Raw genomic sequence first — 16,638 nt, 5'->3', positions numbered from 1 at the left:
TGAAATCAGCCTAATCAACAAATTAGTAAGAACTAGTCATTAAAGCTAAGTTCAAACATTTCAAACACATAATATCATGTGTGACTGTCACAGCTCTGCTCTCTGTGCCTTGTGCTGAACTACTGGATTTGGGTGGTCATTTAAAATTCATGCATGAGTCTTGCTTTATATGAGTTCAGCTTCACTGGATCAGTTCAGCCTGGGCTTCCTTGGTGAATGGAGACCTGTGGAATTGCAGAGAGTAGGACAGATTTTCAGAGGTCCTGCCTGCTTGGTAATACCCCTGCAGCTCTCTGCATCTGGGGACTTTTTGAATCAGAGGTTGTATCTTCGTGTTGGATAGACAGTGACACTTTTCTTGCATGAGCTGACCTAACTGAACCCATATAAACTTTAGATATCTACATATCCTGTTATTACAGTGATTGCTATATTAACTGTCCAAACATTGATATTCATGTTTGTTTTTAAGTTTGTCTGATTCCATCTTATACTTCTTAAGTAGCATTTATTATTTATTATGAAAAATCAATGGATGATAATTTCCTCTTCACTTTTGCATGCTACTGCAAACCCATCATTCTTATATTTTGATGGTTATTTTTCATAAAATAATGCATTTAATTCCCACTTTCTCTGGGGAGAACAAAATGTTCAGGAACTATAGAATACTGTCCTGTTAATCTGCACAACTTTTTGACAGAACAGAGGAAAACGCAATTTTAGTATTTCAGTAGCTGAAATGAGACAGTTCAAAGAGTGTAGGCAAACAATGATGAGAATGTGTTGACAGTGCATGAAATCTTTGATGTGGATTCCTTTATAAAATAAAATGACTTTTTGGGGATGCAAAGATGGCTGTTAAAAACTCCAGTTATAAGCCCTCATGAGAAAACAAAAGAGCCCTTTTGGTTTTAGCATTGTTCCCTAGCTGAAAGAATGACTGATGATTTTTGATGAACATCTTGTAGTGCAAAGAACCATAACAGAGGCTATCTTGATGCTGGTGATCAGTACTGTGTTTTTCTGTTTATTTATTCACTCTATGTAGGAAATTAAAATAGATTAATGGAAGGGGTTTTTTTAGAAGAAGCGAGTAGAATTCAGGAAACAGGATTGTCAAAAGTGGTATTTACATGGTTGTGTAATGTTCATCAAAGAAGAAGAGAGTATTACAACCTTTTTCTGTGCCCCACTAAAGAATCGATATCTGCAGAAGGGAAGCAATGGACTTCTTATTAGTTACACACACCTGAGGCACAAAGATGGAATGAAAGTGTTCAGTTTGATTCCATCTTATAGACACAGTTCTGCTCAGGTTTAATTTTTCTATGTGCTGTAAGAACACAAGAAAATACTCTGCCTTGAAGAAGTTGAGGCTAAGTCTTCTGCAATTCATGAGAGAGGAACAGAGGCACTGAAATGTCTGCTGCTCGCTGAGACCCTGGATGAGGTCTTCTTCACTGCAGAGATCATGGCCTGTGTGGAACCTTCCTAGTAGGCTTTGAAGGGACAGTTAAGTGGCTTCCTGTCTTCTCAGCCACTCATGCTGAGAAGACATGCTTTATTGTAATGAGCAACTGTTTTCTGTAAATAATCTTGAAAGTCCTCCCGTCATTTGGCTGGGCGTTGTGGTAAAGAGGGAATCAAGTAAATCCCCATCCCAATCAGATTGTTTCTGGCATTTAACTGTTGACGGATGTTTGTGCTTCCTTTCACAGACAGTGAAGTGCTCAAATAATGAGCACTTCTTTACTAAAATAAATAGGCCAGATACTTGAAAGTGCTTTTTTGAAAAACACATACTTGTTATTAAAATAGCTGGAATATGATTGAAATCTTTGACTTGAGTTTATATTTGTGGCTATGTTCCCTAGAGGGAAAACTATGCTGAATGACTTTCTTATCCTCTGGGAACACCTCTGTAGAAATAAAAGTAAGATATGGGGATGGACAGGTCTCTTTAGAGGATCTGATTTTCTGTATTGAGCTCGTGCCAAGCCTCCTTGAAATATGATCACACACAAAACTTCACAGAGTAGCAGCCAACAAAATCATGCCCCACCACTTCCAGCTCCAAACAGGAAATAACTGCCTGAGAAATAATCATGAGTGTTAAGAAAGTGCTTCTGGGAAAATAGCATGGGTTTTGTTTTACTTACAGGTAGGTACCCACCAGGTGTATTTAGGAATGGTACTGCAAGAATAAGTGAGATATGTGAGGGGTAGTCTCTTTAAAATAGTAGAAGCGCTTGGTCCCCCAAAATTCACAGCAAATCTCTGTAATTTAACTGCCATTTCCATCCTATAATCATTATTTTGTTAGCACCTGCTTGGTTTTTGCCCCTAAATGTTACTTCACATCTCTAGGATATGGCTGATGAAAACAGAGACAAATTTTTGTACAGTGTCACACATAGACAAGCTCTAAGCAAGGTATCGCTCAGGATGATGTCCTTGTTTGCTTGAGTTCTTTAGACAATGCTAGCCCTTCAGCAAACACAAAACAAACACAAGTACTGCTGGGAACCCAACTTCTGATGTTTCTTATGTTAAAAACAAGCACATACACCATTTTTATCGATTGGAAATCTACTTTGCAGCCGACTTAATTTACCTCTATAAATTAGTTTGATTTTCTTTTCTTTGTTACTCAAGAAATTTACAATGCACCACATTTGTATCATGACACAATTTGAAGATGATATATTGATGGTAGGTACATGATCCACCTTTGTTACCATCATATTTGAGTGTTTAAAAATTTTACTTTATACTGTAAGGTGATTACGTGTCTTACTATGCCTTGCAGTTTTATGGATGTGGTCTCTATATAAGAAGACTGACTGGGTCCCCTAAGGTCTTGTAGGAAACCTATAGAAGTTTAGAGAACTGAGGCAGATTCTTATAAATTTGGAACTGTTGGTCCAATCACTGAACTCCCTTTTCTTACTGTCTTATATCCTTGATGCTCAAGACAAAGGAAACATGGCTGTTCCAGACTACTGTGCTGTACTGAAATTAACTTACTTGGAAGGATTCATAATATGTGATGCAAATGATTTCTGTATCTCTTGTTCACAAAGATGCAAATATTTTTGCTTTTGATAAAAGACTTCAGACACACAAATACAGGACTGTTTCTTTTCAAGCATGTTTCTTTTCAAACATCAGGTATCCAGTACTTCTGAAAATACTTAAATATTGAATTGTCTGAAGGAAAAGGACATTTCAGGAGCTGAGAATCCAAGTGGCTGGAACCGGATCTCAGAAATCTCTTGCTGAAGAGGTACTGAGCAATCCTTGGATAGAGGAAATGGAAATTCTTCAAAAGATCTGTATTTCTGTGTAAACTAATGCTTAGAAGGGGGTAAATGCCCTTCATGTAATACTTTCACTGCGAAGATGGAGAGGCTGGGAAAAGTGTGTGTGCAGTAATGTGTGACAGAGAGACAGATCACTGAATGGCAGGCCTACCTCGCAGCTTATCAGCTGGCCCTGAACCTTAGTATGAGCTGCAGTCTTGAAGAGACTGCCTGCCAGTGCATGCCACTCCTCCAAGTCCCTAATAAAGGTGTTCAGCAGGGCAGGTCCAAGGAGCCTCCTGCAACATCACCTCTTACTGGCCTGCAGACAAAGTATGTCCCATTAACCATTACTTTCAGAGCCTTATCTTCCCAATCTTTTACACCTCTGGCTGTCCACCCCTCCAGAGTGTAATGCCCTAATATTTGTTAAGGAACATTCTGGTAAACAGTGTTGAAAGCCTTCCTAAAGTTGAGGTAAATGATATCCACTGCTCTCCCAGTGGATATTTTTCTTTAGTCATATTTTCTTCATTCTCAGTGAAATTTTAATTGGAAAACAAAACTGTGATGGAGTTAGTATGCACAGCTGAACAGAGAGAGGCCAGAAGCAGAGAGAACACAGAGAAGGGCAGCTCCTTTTGCCAACAGTCCAGTGAGTTCTGCTTCAGTTCAGCTGGAGAAACCATGTGTGGGTAACAGCACACAGCACTTTCATATGTGCTTAACTGGTGTGCAGACATTAAAAATATAAGCTTAAGGGTTAACTCATTCTACTCAGTCTTGTTGGCCTGTTGAAGCCAACATTAATGTTAGGAATGGCCAAAGAATATGTTTAGTGCATGTGTGTGCAGAAGACCCAGTAGCAGCATTACAAATTTTAAAGTTGCGAATCAGATTGTAACACTACGGAAGCTGTGGTAGAATAGAGAGAACCCACACTTAGGAGACTTATTAGCTACAAGACTACAGGTGACCATCATAAAATAGACATAATCTGCAGCTGGGGAATTAATTAGCTTGTTTATAGCTGGTGTGATCTTTTAGTAGCAACTGGTATCAAATAAATTCTCTTGGCATGTGCTTGAGGAGATAACTTGCAAGAGTAGCCCCAAACTTTTAAAGAAGTTATGATATTAAAATAAAGTAAAATTATATTTTTCCTGAACTATTGCACTACTATGGAAAAACATACAAAACTTTAAACTAGAACATGGATTTCTTTGAAATAAAAAAGTAGTCATTGTGTAGAGTTGTCTGTGCCACAGTATATTGGGATTTCAAAGTTGGCTTTTGTTCTGTACCAAGAATTTTCTTACCAAAAAAAGTGAACCCTTGAACACTTCCCAAAATATTAAATCCTTCCAAAATGGGATCTATTCAAAATACGTTAATCTGACACCAAATGATATGATATTTAACCTATGCAGACTCTTAAAAATAACATGAAAGGGAATCATCTGAAGGAGGGGATTGTGGCTGATGATTCATATGATGACCTAGGTTGTGACTGAAACAAGTAAGGAATGATTTTGCTTTTTACCCTTCTGTCTGAGGAGTGAGAACGGATGATGCTTACAAGAATTGGAATGGGATAAGAAGAGAAAAGTGACTTGTTGAAAGGGGTCTGGTTTATAACATTGGAACCTGGAGATCTCTGCTTAGTGAACAGCAGCGTTGCCTTAGTGTCAGTCTACATCACTTCATGCCATCTAGGGAAAATGTTTGAAATTTCATCAGAGTTGTGTGCAGCCCTCTATTATTAGCCATAACTTTTTTTCTGTGCTGTTTTTGTCACGTCATGCTAATTTCCTGGCTTAAGATGAGTTTTCCATTCAAAATGTCAGTTTTCTTATGTATAAATGCTCTCCCAAAGTGGTGTGAGGTGGTTGCTAAAGAGCAGTGGCTCTGCTTGGAGAACATGGTCTTTGCCACTCTTTGCTAAATACTTGACTCTTGTGTTATTCTTCACAGGTGACTGTGCATTGTTATGTGTAATGATATCTTAATTTTATCACAGATAATATGGTTTGAAAGGGAAAATGAAACAAAAAGTTATATTCCTGCTTAGTTAGCCTGCAGTAAAATTCTGGCTCACTGGGACAGAGACATATTAAGAGTGAGATTAAAATGTATATCTTGTGGGTAACGTGCGATGGTGGCATTTGGAAACTCATATGCTAGAAGGGTTAGTGCTTATTAGCTGGAAATGTTCTGTATGTCCTGCTGAAAGCAAAAATGCTCAAGTAGTGAGTAGGTTTCTTTTCACTGTGACTGAAATAAAGAAGATTAAGAAAAAAATTAATGTAGATTAGTGTACGTGTAGAGAATGTCATTAATTGTCTTGGTGGTGTGTAGGCAGTACTTTACAGTAATTGTAGTGCCACTGGTAGAATATTAATACATGCTGCTTTGACCTGCTATCAGTCATTGTGGTTTGAATATAATTTGCATAATACCTTGCATGTCAGTAACATACAACTCATGAGATTTTATACTGCTAGGATGGTGTATTAACAAAATGATTGTAGTAGCATTTCTCCAACAAAAGAGATCAACTTCTGTGTTTCTCTCTTTTCCTACTATTTTCCAGAGTAATTTATGATGTTTCTAGAATATTAATATTATTTTTATCAGGATTAGTGGTAAATCCTGGACGGAACATGTTAATACTAGCTACCAGTTTCCTGTTAGCCTATCATTCATGTTTATTCTACTTTATTTAAACTTCCCATCGCAGTTTTACTTGTGATCAAAGCCGTGTACTTTGACTATGACTTTTAAAATGTTTAGCATATTTAACAGTGACAACAGAGAGCTTAAATGCAGTAGTTGAAACCTAAAGCTAGACATAAAAGCTATTGATTTGATATCAATAGTTAAAAGTATTTGAAAAATATTGTAGTACAGATGTATTAAAAAACATTATGAAAGCTTCTGACTTGATTGGTAGCTGTCATCGTTAGCAGAGAATGCTTCCAGGATAAAAAGTTTGTCCAGTGTGTGTCTACAGTGATTCAAAGTGTGTAGGACTCAGGCCAGAGGCAAAAACCAGACACACAACTTGTCAAATAAGGTGGGTTATTTTTCGCCAGAAAGAAAACTTGCTGTTTGTATGCATTTTCCAGACAACTTTGTTGAACTTCCAGTGCACTATTGGATCATGAGTTGATTATTCGTGTGTAGTACTTTGATTTGACCTCATACATTTAGATCTTTTACAGAGATACATTGGGGGTAGATACTGCATAAAAATCCAGAATGGCTACAAATTTCCTTCACCTTCAGTATGAGGGAAAATTATTACTGTCAGAGTTTCTTTCTTCCTAACTGCAAATTAATATAATGTGTACTAAATTTGAATTCCTCTGGCCCATATTAAAATTCCTGGTTGTGCCAGGAAACTGCATCAAGTTCATAGAACATGTATGCTCTATGTTCAGAAATATTAGTTTCTTTTTCGTTGAAAGGTTACATACATTTGCATTGATATGTCATGGTTTCAGTTAATGTACATGCTGTTATAATGTCAGTAGACTTTTTTTTCTCTATTTATCTATAGATTTCAAAGGAGCTTTTACAATTCTCAGTAGAGCTGTCTCCTAGAGTTCCAGTGACATGCAAGCTGTTTTGTTGTTAATCAACCTTCCTCACAGCCAAGCTGTAACATCATGGGAATTCCCAAAGAGCGTTTTTGCTTTCAATGGAAGATGTGCAATTATTTTTCAAATATTTACTTTTTTTAACCACAGTTTTTATTGTTGTTTAAAGAAATAATTTTTCACATATCCCAAAAGATTTCTCCTCAAACAATATCTCTGTGTTCTTCTTTGGGTTCTTGAAAGAGATTTGTAATGTAGAACTTGCTTTGCACTACTTAATAATAGACATTTTACAGTGTAGCCAGCTATTTTTTGTACCTAGTAGTAAAGGTACTGTTAGTAGGCCACATGTGTACTACTGCTGCCCTTATTCTTAACTGCCCCCAGTTATTTGAGAACTTGTTAACCTCTCACCTGTTGGTTTCCCACTTTCCATAACTATTATTGATATTAAAAAAATTCTGTGGGGAAAACAAGTATATTGAATCCCAATATATATGTATGAACTGAATTAGAATTTTATGTAGAATTATATGAATTCAGATAGCCACTGGCTAAACACAACTTGCATGAATATTGAATGGTAAAATGTTTCCTAGATGGATTTCATTTAGATTGCAAGTCACCAATAAAGTTATGTTACATATTTGTATGTAACAGTCTGCTCTTTGAATAAAGGTTAATCTCAGAAGCTTTAGTATAATTAGGGACTTATATATGTAAATAATAGAAATTAAAGACTGAATTTCAGTCTTAATTCTAAAATTCTGAGAATTTTAAGAGAAAACCTATCTTGGGAACTTGTTATTGTACCTCCCCACATACATATACCCCATGTGTGAAAATTAGTTCAAAATAAGTATGTTTCATCTCTTTCAAACCTCTGGAAAGGATGTACTCTGGGTACTATAATTTTCAGGTATATATGCAAGAGGTAGATGAAAAATACTTCTCACCAAATGTATGGCCCTTCCAGATACCAGCTTTCATTTCTGTGTGTTGCAGCTGCTACTTTTAGGGAGTTAGGGGCTGCTGTGATGGGTCTACACAAGAGACTGGCTGAGGTAGTACACAAATCTCAAAATTTCAAACAAGCCTTTTCTTATGCTAAACAACTGGAAATCAAGCATTAGTCAAACAAATCAGCCACACTCTGGGTACACAATATTGCAAGTCTAATGTTGTGTTTGGGCTTGATGGCCAAAACATTTGGTGATTCTCAGCTGTGTGAGGTCAGGATATCCTGACTCAAGGGCTCTTCAATGAGAGAAACTGGAGCTGAAATTAGTATCATCTTTTTTTTTTTTTTTTTACCAAAACCCCTCAAAACTACACTAATCTGGTGTCATCTGGACATCACTGACATTTGAATAAACGTTTTCTGTGGATTAGGACAAGTCTGGATCAAAGGATTACCTCATTTTTGCTCAGGTGGGAATGAAGCTATTTCACCTTGTCCAGGCAGGTGTTATCTCCCAGCACTTTTGCATCCTGGTCTTTTCAGGTGCATATGCAAGTTTGCAGAGTTGTGCAGGTTATTGGATACCTTCAACTAGTTGCAGACTAAGTGCTGCAATCTTAGTTTTCCTATTCTTATGCAACTGTGCTAAGAAAGCAGGTGTTACAAAATAACTCATCTAGCCTAAATCAAGTGGTCCTGTACTAAGCCTGGGTGCAAAACTGGACATGCATATGTTTTGCTTTGAATCAAGCAGGCTTGCAATAGAGGGGTAGTGAAAGGAGGATCTGTTCTCTCTCACAGGACGACCGTCCTGCCGCACACCGTGAGACTGTCCTGCTATAGTGATGGTAGTGCATCCAATTGTCAGTTGGACTTTGAGCAATCACACTGAAAAGGAAGAAGAAAAAAGCATTTCACTAGCAAAGTGGACAGTGTTTTCTTTACATGACTACAATTTTGCCAGTGAAAATTAGATGAAATCTGGTTTTCTTGTGAGGCATCTAGAAATAAGAGTAACGATGAAGAAAATAGCTGTGAGAACAGTCAGTTCAACTTCAGAACCTAAAGTGTTATTTCAAGATCTGGTGCACACAGTGGATGTGACACTTGTGCATTCAGAGAATACTAAAACAGTATTTCTCAGTATTAAATTAAAAATTCTATGTCTTACAACATAACTGAGCAGAAGTCTCCAGTCTGCTCCCACAGTATTCATTCCTAAGCCTCAGCAATTTTTTGTCCTGTTTTGAAATATTAGAAATACTACAAGGTCTTTGCTTTACAAATTCAGAAAAATGGTAAGTGTAAGAAAAAAATTACATAGTATGAGATTTTAAGACATAAACATGCTTTTGTAAATAAAAAATTTAAAAGGAATCAGTCTATATTTGTGTAAAGATGTATTTTTAATTCAAACACTGATAGTTTTTAAATAGAATTCTGAATACTGTAGTAGTAAAGATTAGGGGAATATAAAATAATTTTTAATGCAAAATTTCACAGAATTCATGCTATGGATTTGCAGATTTCTACTTTATTGACATAATTAGCTGTAATTCAGATTCAGTATTAACTGAACCAAACGTTATTAACAACACTTTAGAATATAAATGCTAATTTAATAAAGAATGACGAATTCATTTAACTTAGCATGGTCATCCTCTTTGCTGAATTTTCTCATTTGCTTTCAGTGTGTAGAGTCTCATGGCACAAATCAGGAATAGGTCATGCATGGTTGCTTAGTGGTTTCTTAATTAGTATTATAACACATTTGCTTTGTTAATAGCTTTGCATTTGCAAATATCATATCCCATTTTTGCTAAGGAATCACTGGAGCTATTATAGAGTAGGCCTGTTAAGGAAGCAATAGAAATCAAATCCTGTATAATCCTGCAAAACATGTTTGTCATGTTCTGTGATCCAAATGACTGTTCTTTGTTGTAGCTTTCTTGTATATCGTTTTGTGAAAACCTGGGCTGACACATGACCTCACCACTAGACTGTATCTTTAAGGGTGGTCCTGTCATTCAGTGTGGTTTTAGCTAAACACGTTAAATGTGAAAAGTTCTTGATACATGTAGGCCAAATATGTAATCTCTGCTGTTTCTTCATTTCTACTAAAAAGGAAAACTGTGTTATCAGAAAGAAAACACCTGTAGAGTGGAGATATCGCTGCATTGCTTACTGTTTAAAAGCATTCTTAAAACCTTGCACTGCATTGCGTTGCTGAGAAGTGCAGCTGTTGATCTTGTTTGCTAGTCACAAACTGTGACACACTGAGTGACGTATCTTGTGGGCAAATGTTTACTGTGGCTTCATGATGTGCAGTGGGGCTGGATAAGTGGGGTGAGTGGTACTAGAGCTGAGCTAAGTGCCAAGGAAAGAAAGTTCTGAGAGTCCCTTTGGCTGCTACTCCTGGGCACTGATACAATTCATAGCCCCATATTGTCTACTATGAAGAAAATCAACTCTACTGCAGGCAAAACCAGCACAATGGCAATAACTATCTACTTCTGAAAATGACAGCCAACTACACAGAGGACACAGCAACAAGTGCTTTATTGTATTTAGGATGAAATCTTACTTTTACATTTAAATATACCAGTATTTTTAAATAGAAAAAAAATTAATTTCCTCTTTTCTTACGACAGAGAAATAGCCATGTTGTATGATTTGAGCTAATGTTGGTCTTGTTTAATGATTATTCACCAGCTCATGAAAGAGGCTACAGAGTATAACAAAACCAGAGGAAGCTTGCTCAGCACATGGTCAAAGGTTTATTTGCAGTTCGTGCTGCACAGATGGGTAATAGTTTGAAAGCACAGATGGAATTTAAGGAGCAGCAAGTTCAGTGGGGAAACTGCTGTATTGAAAAGAGAGAGAAAACTGAGCAAACCAACAGCTTGAGAGAAAAATATTGAGATCCAGCTGGTTATTACACAAATTATTTCAGCCTCTCCTACTGTATAAACTGTGAGGACAAACAGCAAATGTTTTACAGGAATTGGCTGCTTTGTGATTATTCTCTTATATGAGAAGTACCTCTCAAACCTAGTTAAAATACAAGGGTTTTTTTCATTGAATGATGTTGTATTGGGAGTTAGTGAGGGAAAAAGGCAATGATCTATCTAAAAAGGAAGAAAAAGCTAGAGAAAATGAGTAGAGCAAAGTGGCTGGAGATTTTAAGTCCAGGGGATGTTAATCCAAAGAGAGGGATTAAAAAGCCGGTTTGGTAAGAAGAGAAGGGCAACCTGCCAAGCTCACCAGTCTGCAGGTCCTGCTAGTGTTGAGTGCCTGCCTCTTGGCAGGACTTGTTCTTAAGTCCTTCAATAGCATTTTCCTTGTGCATCATCTTCAGAAAGGCAGGGCACAGAGAAAGTCTTGCTACTTTTTTTTAGAAAAGAGTAAAGGGAAGAATACTCCCAGCAAGGCTTCATCCACCTGCTCCTTTCCCTGAGCTGTGTCCACCTGTCACACCTTTTGCATTTACCCTCTTCCCACTAATGCCACAATTAAGCTGTATCTGCAGCAATTTAATCTAATGCCAGTGTGTTGTAGACTTGAGCTCTTGAATAATTTTATTATCTAGGGATCTGTTTACTCTAAACTTCCCAGTTTTAGCGCAATTGAGTCTTTCATCATAATAATGTAACCGGGCTACTCTATATTTTCAGATTTTCACATCAGAGTTTTTTGGAAAAGTTTCATTCAGTAAATAAGGTCTGATAAGAAAAAATGTAAAATACGATGAAATCTCATTTTTGCAGAACATTTACATATTTTTTATTATTCTCTAAGTTCCCCAATTTTCTAATATTTCAGTAATAAGTATGAGGCAGATATTTTTAGCTAAGTTATAAAACAAAGAAAATTATTTTGAAGACTAAATTGTGGATATATGTAATTCCAAGAATAATGAAGAATCCATCATTCAGAACAGGAAGAGAAGCCTCAGCAATAAATTCATTCCTTCAAGCACTGATTTAAAAAGAGAGAAAAAGAGGAGAATAAAATTATATAATCAGATGAATTAAGACTATAATTTACTGCTGTGCTCTGATTTATCTCCTGCAGCTAGAGATTGTCTCATAAGTGAAGCCCGTATGGCTGAGCATTTAAATTCAAATTTTTTTAGACTTGACTGGTTTTTTTCCTCAAAGTTGTATGTTTCCGTATATTTAAATTCTTGCTTATTAAAAAAATCCAACTTAACCCTGATAACTTGCAAGGTTATTTGCTGTGTATAACTAATTTTATAAAAAGACATATATAATAGTTGTAAGAACCCCAAATAAATAATTCTGCATCATAGTCTGGTAATGCTCTATTTAAAATAAACCATCCTCATGACAATGTTTCTGTGGAGTTCTGCTGCAGGAGTTGTGAGTCTTTCATCATAAGTAAGAGGAAATAATTTGGAAGTTACTAATGTTTTTTGTTGTGTTTATTGGATCAAATACTCAGGAAGGAAAAAACATTTCTTTTTTCTCTCTTTCCATGAACTGGGCTGTTTCTTCTGGAAGCACATTGAGATTTACTCTTCTAGCTTGTCATTCTTCTGTTTCTTTAATTTTATAAACAGTGTTGGTTGTTTTTATTCCAATATTGAAGTAATACCATTTTTGTGGGTTTGGTCTTTTGGTAGCATCAGCATCCTAATTGATCTTTGATGCAAAAAACCAAAAGAAATAGTTTTAAATATCAATTTTTAACACTTTTGAAAAGGAGCATTTCTTTCTTTTTCTGGTCTGTGGAGAATTTTTTTCATGGAGCTTCTACTTCCTATCATACCATAAAGAAAGTGAAGGTTTGTCTTCTTTTTGAAGGAAGCATTGATGTTGACAGGAACAGAGAAGTTTCTTTTTGAAGGAATTGCAGCATGGGATTGTATCTTCCAGGTAAGAATTTATGATTGAAAACAACTGGAGAGGACCTTGCAAGGTCATCTTAAAGGATTTAATAGGGGAAGATCCAAGCATTTATATCAAGGATCTGTTGATTCATTTTCTGGACATAGGATGAATAGCGGTGTTTTCAACCCTCATATATGAGGAGTCCTGCGAACCTCTAGCAGGAGTCTGAAAACTAGAAAAAAGTGCTAGTTCTGTTCAGAGAAAAAATACTATTTCTCCGAGCTAGCAAGTTGTAAATGACATGTCTATAAAGCGGTGGTCAACATGCGATCACTGCCCAAGAGGTGCCAGCAGGCATACAGTGAGGGCATTTCACTGCCCGTCCAGCCAGCTTTACTGAGAAATTGGGTGAACTACTCATGGAGCACTGTGCTAAGAGAGTTCTGTGCTTTCTGGTAACTGGGTTAGTTTTGTCCACACTAATCTGAGCATTTCTGTGTGGAACTGCTCACATCTGTGGAGACATATGTTTGGTTAGTAAAGACAGCTTCCTTGGATCCAGAGAGACAATAAACTGTCTGGACCTAAACCTACTCCCTCTAAGGAGAAGTGATTTTGTGTAAAACATCATTCCTTGCAAAGTATGTATATGGAGGTCCCACAGCATGAAACTACATCAGGCTGGTAGCCATCAGGCTTCATCCCTTGATGCCAAGGACTACAAAGAGCCAACCATTGCTTTTGGTCACAAAACTCTATTAAAGGAGCACAGGAACCTGATATTGGATGGCATGGATGAACAGAGCTGTTACTGTCCTGCCTGCTATGAACACAGTAATACCTTGTTCTGTAGGAATATTTGTCAACCAACGATGGTCAGTGGTTCTTTCTGTAAACCACACAGCCTCCCTGACTTGTGTGGTTATTTATGAATTGTATTTCTTTGTTATGAAGAGGGGAGTAACACTGAGCAATTTCTGTCCTATTTCTGGCCTTTTGCTTCAGATTTTAAATATACTCTTATATTTTTCACAGTCTTTAGTAATAGTGGAAGACTGACAAAAGAAAAATGGATATGTGTGAAATACAGAGGTACTTTCTTTGACCATGTCCCCTCAGTGGTACTGTATACCCTAGTTCAATTTCTAAAGTTCTGTTTTCTCCTTTCTCTCTCAATACACAAACAGAAAATAATCTGTGCTTTCAACAGAGGTTTGATGTGCCCTCAAGTTCTATTAGTGTAGAGAAACTCAATTTAAAAAGGCAAAATTCATATTAATATGTTTAAGCATCCAAAGAAAAGGCCCTGACTACCCAGCTTGAATGAACTAACAGTAAACAGGGCATGTGAGAAGCCTAGATGTTGACTTGTCCTTGTCCTTTCAGCCTAAGGAGCGGTTTCTAACTCCATTCTGTTCAGACTCTGGGCTGTGGAGAGGCCTTCAAAGGAGGGCTCCCAGTTTTGAAGCCCTTTGAAAACAGTGTTGAAATGCTGTGACTGCGGTGGTTTTGACTTTGTTTGTATGTCCCCTGAGCAACAAGTCTTCCGGGAGAGGAATTCTCTGTAGGTTGTTAGATCTTTGCCCTTTCCCCCTGTGTTTTGCAAAGGGGTATCAAGGAAATACTGTGTATCTTCTTCTGCCTAATCTGTTTTTATTATTTAGTCTGAATAGTTCAAAACTTTCACTATTTTAACCATTCTTTGATTTATCCTTCTGACAAAGAAGTAAGTGCATCCCAAGTAAGTGGATCCCACTTCAGCGAAGCAGTGTCAAGCTTCTGTGAAGCCACAGAGAAAAAGATTAAAAATAAAAGGGCCGACTTTTGGTCCTCATCTCTCTGATGCAAGTGCCAACCTTTTCCTCAGTGAAATTTTTGTAATTAAGTGTTTTAAAAAGAAGAAAAGGTTATATATGCTTTGAAGTTGTTGGATAAATCAAGGCGGATGGGGATTCAATGGGTTTTAAGCACAGGCTTTGAGTAAATCATTAGGGATTTTATGAGGGTAGTGTTAGTAGAATGCAAACAGTAGATGGTGAATTTGAAAGGGGTTATATAAGGATATCTATATGCTGGATCTCTCTGGAAATAGGATTTTTAAAAAATATATTGGAGATAAAATCATAAAATGTGAAAATCACAGCAAAGAATAAAGTATTTTAACAAGATCACCATAGATAATTAAATGTAAAAAAAAAGTAAAATGTGTTAAAAGGCAGGTTACTTGTTCTTTTAAGTCAAACCAACACTTACTTTCAGCAATGGAAATTCATTCTTCTGTCTGAATTCATGGTGTTGTTATGGTACTGCTGTTTTCTTACTGAAACACTTGAAGTTTCTATAGTATTCTGTTCAACAGATTGCATAAAGAATTTTAGAAATAATTTTATTTCTGTTTGATTGTCCAGGGAGCAGTAGGTAGATACATGACTCTAGTGCATTCTTCTTTCTTTTTTTTAAGAAAATGTAACATGTAAATGTTTTTGCCACCAAAGCTACAAAAGTTTTAAAATATTCTTACTTTGTTGACTTTATGATGTTTCTGAACCTCACATAATTATAGTGCTTATTGATGTCATATCATTTAAGTTCTCTTGTCTGCAGGGAGTTTGATGAAACAGAGTAGTTTTCATTAAATCCTTAATAAATTCCTTCTTTCTATAATACTAGAGATTATTTGGAGACTAATGCGAGAGAGCTCAGCTTTTTACTGTTTACAGCAGAAAATTTTGGTCCCTTTGAAACAAACTTCACTACTGATATGGTAGGCATGTATTGCACCATCCAGCTTCTGTGAAGAAAAAATATGGGCTAAGTAGTGTTTGACCACTTTATGCCACCCTTCTGGTATGGTTTGCTGTTCTTTGAGAATCCCAGAAGTTGTAGGAAAGCATGCAAAATGAAATTTACAACATAATTGATAAAATTAACACTATTATTACATTTATTTGTATGATAGCTCTGCCAGGTTCTGATATGCCATAGCAAAGACCAGATTCAAGTGATTGTTAAAGCTTTGCACTGCCTTCCTCTCCACAGTGCAAGGCACTGTATCTCTCTGTGTTGAGGCCCAGGAAAACTCTGTTAGGTGCCAAATACTTCCCCACTTACCAAATTAAACAGGCTTGTACAACTAGTGTTTTCTTTCCTAGAGGATAAAAGGAAACAAAATCATATTTTCTTGTGAACCTCCAAAAGATAAAGTGAATCCTCCACTGAGGAATATGTCAAAGTTCTGCCCCATCCTCCTCCGTAGTGGGAGTGGCTGCTGCCTTGCTGAGCAAGCATCTTGCTGCTCTGCAACCCTGGTCTTGGGAAGAGTCCAGTTTTTGGTTTTTAAAGCTAGGCTAAACTGGTAATCCCAGGCTATCTTTAGTCGGCGGTGAAAAACAGGCATCTCCAGAGAATGATTTGTCATCTGGCCATTTTTTAAAAGTATTTTTTCTCCTGACTTTGCTATTTTTCTCCATTAGGTGATTTAGTTGGTTATATATAGATTACATCTTTTGTCCAGTCTTTTGGGTATTTTACATGATCTAAGTCTTCTTTTCCAGGGACCAGGATTCAGCAAGTAGCCCAGCAATGCGAGCAAGTAGCCCACCTGAGTAGAGGCAAGGTACTGTCAGATCCAGTCCACTTATAAAGTTTACACATACAACTATTGCTGAATAATATGCATTGGAAGCTGAGACTGGAACACAGAATTTGTACTTGCTGATTATTTTCTCACTAAGGGATGACAGGAGTTTGGATGCAGGGATTTTGTAAGTGGCCCCTTTTTTCTAAGTTGATTAAATGGTGCCTAAGTCCTATTGTTGACATGGCTACCAGCCTTGCTGGGAGATTCAAACAGGCATTTTCCTGCAAGCTGTCTGCATTTTTAGGTGATTAATCCTCTTAAAATCTTATGTGCCTAT

The 16,638-nt window shown here is 36.9% G+C and overlaps 1 protein-coding gene across 7 annotated transcripts in view; it reads left to right on the top strand.

Annotated features, from left to right (window-relative positions):
• TAFA2 (TAFA chemokine like family member 2) overlaps window positions 1–16,638 on the top strand; it is a 186,207-nt gene that overhangs the window by 66,579 nt on the left and 102,990 nt on the right. Inside the window, exon 1 of one of the 7 annotated variants that reach the window (XR_002273484.2) lies at window positions 16,293–16,337. The exons of the other annotated variants lie outside the window; for them this stretch is intronic. The gene's annotated coding sequence lies outside the window, so the exon portion shown is untranslated. Of the gene's footprint in view, window positions 1–16,292; window positions 16,338–16,638 lie in introns of those variants that run through there. 7 annotated transcript variants of the gene reach the window in all.

Source organism: Corvus cornix, chromosome 1A, assembly GCF_000738735.6.
Source record: "Corvus cornix cornix isolate S_Up_H32 chromosome 1A, ASM73873v5, whole genome shotgun sequence".
Classification (NCBI taxonomy): Eukaryota; Metazoa; Chordata; class Aves; order Passeriformes; family Corvidae; genus Corvus; species Corvus cornix.
Note: the sequence above shows the minus strand (reverse complement) of the source record. Positions and strands in the feature narration are given on the sequence as shown.